The sequence below is a fragment of the Triticum dicoccoides genome, chromosome 5A (genome assembly GCF_002162155.2).
Source record: "Triticum dicoccoides isolate Atlit2015 ecotype Zavitan chromosome 5A, WEW_v2.0, whole genome shotgun sequence".
Taxonomy (NCBI): domain Eukaryota; kingdom Viridiplantae; phylum Streptophyta; class Magnoliopsida; order Poales; family Poaceae; genus Triticum; species Triticum dicoccoides.
Window position 1 is genome coordinate 78,563,305 of NC_041388.1, and position 3,231 is coordinate 78,566,535.

Genomic DNA, 3,231 nt, shown 5'->3' on the forward strand with positions numbered 1-3,231 from the left:
GGTACTCCGGTATATATCTGATAACTCCCGGAACCATTCCGGTGTCCGAATATAGTCGTCCAATATATCAATCTTCATTTCTCGACCATTTCGAGACTTCTTGTTATGTCCGTGATCACATCCGGGACTCCGAACAATCTTCGGTACATCAAAACATATAAACTCATAATATAACTGTCAACGAAACTTTAAGCGTGCGGACCCTACGGGTTCGAGAACTATGTAGACATGACCGAGACATGTCTCCGGTCAATAACCAATAGCGGAAACTGGATGCTCATATTGGCTCCCACAGATTCTACGAAGATTTTTATCGGTCAAACCGCATAACAACATATGTTTTTCCCTTTGTCATCGGTATGTTACTTACCTAAGATTCGATCATCGGTATCTCAATACCTAGTTCAATCTCGTTACTGGCAAGTCTCTTTACTCGTTCCTTAATACATCATCCTGCGACTAACTCATTAGTTTCAATGCTTGTAAGGCTTATAGTGATGTGCATTACCGAGTGGGCCCAGAGATACCTCTCCGACAATCGGAGTGACAAAACCTAATCTCGAAATACGCCAACCCAACAAGTACCTTCGGAGACACCTGTAGAGCACCTTTATAATCACCCAGTTACGTTGTGACGTTTAGTAGCACACAAAGTGTTCCTCCGGTAAACGGGAGTTGCATAATCTCATAGTCATAGGAACATGTATGAGTCATGAAGAAAGCAATAGCAGAATACTAGACGATCGTCTGCTAAGCTAACGAAATGGGTCAAGTCAATCACATCATTCTCCTAATGATGTGATCCTGTTAATCAAATGACAACTCATGTCTATGGCTAGGAAACATAACCATCTTTGATTAACGAGCTAGTCAAGTAGAGGCATACTAGTGACACTCTGTTTGTCTATGTATTCACACAAGTATTATGTTTCCGGTTAATACAATTCTAGCATGAATAATAAACATTTATCATGATATAAGGAAATAAATAATAACTTTATTATTGCCTCTAGGGCATAATTTCCTTCAGTATCCCACTTGCACTAGAGTCAATAATCTAGATTACACAGTAATGATTCTAACACCCATGGAATCTTGGTGCTAATCATGTTTTGCTCGTGGAAGAGGCTTAGTCAGCGGGTCTGCAACATTCAGATCCATATGTATCTTGCAAATTTCTATGTCTCCCACCTGGACTAAATCCCGGATGGAATTGAAGCGTCTCTTGATGTGCTTGGTTCTCTTGTGAAATCTGGATTCCTTCGCCTAGGCAATTGCACCAGTATTGTCACAAAAGATTTCCATTGGACCCGATGCACTAGGTATGACACCTAGATCGGATATGAACTCCTTCATCCAGACTCATTCATTTGCTGCTTCCGAAGCAGCTATGTACTCTGCTTCACACATAGATCCCGCCATGATGCTTTGTTTAGAACTGCACCAACTGACAGCTCCACCGTTCAATGTAAACACGTATCCAGTTTGCGATTTAGAATCGTCCGGATCAGTGTTAAAGCTTGCATCAACGTAACCACTTATAATGAGCTCTTTGTCACCTCCATAAACGAGAAACATATCCTTAGTCCTTTTTAGGTATTTCAGGATGTTCTTGACCGCTGTCCGGTGATCCACTCCTGGATTACTTTGGTACCTCCCTGCTAAACTAATAGCAAGGCACACATCAGGTCTGGTACACAACATGGCATGCATGATAGAGCCTATGGCTGAAGCATAGGGAACATCTTTCATTTTCTCTCTATCTTCTGCAGTGGTCGGGCATTGAGTCTTACTCAACTTCACACCTTGTAACACAGGCAAGAACCCTTTCTTTGCTTGATCCATTTTGAACTTCTTCAAAACTTTGTCAAGGTATGTGTTTTGTGAAAGTCCAATTAAGCGTCTTGATCTATCTCTATAGATCTTGATGCCCAATATATAAGCAGCTTCACCAAGGTATTTCATTGAAAAACTCTTATTCAAGTATCCCTTTATGCTATCCAGAAATTCTATATCATTTCCAATCAGCAATATGTCATCCACATATAATATCAGAAATACTACAGAGCTCCCACTCACTTTCTTGTAAATACGGGCTTCTCCAAAAGTCTGTATAAAACCAAATGCTTTGATGACACTATCAAAGTGCTTATTCCAACTCCGAGAGGCTTGCACCAGTCCATAAATGGATCGATGGAGCTTACACACTCTGTTAGCTCCTTTGGGATTGACAAAACCTTCCGGTTGCATCATATACAACTCTTCTTCCAGAAATCCATTCAGGAATGCATTTTGACATCCATTTGCCAAATTTCACAATCATAGAATGCGGCAATTGCTAACATGATTCGGACAGACTTAAGCATCGCTACGGGTGAGAAGGTCTCATCATAGTCAACCCTTTGAACTTGTCGAAAACCTTTTGCAACAAGTCAAGCTTTATAAACAGTAACATTACCGTCACCGTCGGTCTTCTTCTTGAAGATCCATTTATTCTCAATGGCTTGCCGATCATCGGGCAAGTCAACCAAAGTCCACACTTTGTTCTCATACATGGATCCCATCTCAGATTTCATGGCCACAAGCCATTTTGCGGAATCTGGGCTCACCATCGCTTCTTCATAGTTCATAGGTTCGTCATGGTCTAGCAACATAACTTCCAGAACAGGATTACCGTACCACTCTGGTGCGGATTTAATCTGGTTGACCTATGAGGTTCAGTAACAACTTGATCTGAAGTTTCATGATCATCGTGATTAACTTCCTCACTAATTAGTGTAGGTGTCGCAGAAACCGGTTTCTGTGATGAACTACTTTCTCATAAGAGAGCAGGTACAGTTACCTCATCAAGTCCTACTTTCCTCCCACTCACTTCTTTCGAGAGAAACTCCTTCTCTAGAAAGACTCCAAATTTAGCTACAAAATTATTGCCTTCGGATCTGTGATAGAGGGTGTACCCAACCATCTCTTTTCGATATCTTATGAAGACACATTTCTCCGATTTGGGTTCGAGCTTATCAGGTTGAAGGTTTTTCACATAAGCATCACAGCCCCAAACTTTAAGAAACGACAACTTTGGTTTCTTGCCAAACCATAGTTCATAAGGTGTCGTCTCAACGGATTTTGATGGTGTCCTATTTAACGTGAATGCAGCTGTCTCTAGAGCATAACCCCAAAATGATAGCGGTAAATCAGTAAGAGACATCATAGATCGCACCATATCTAGTAAAG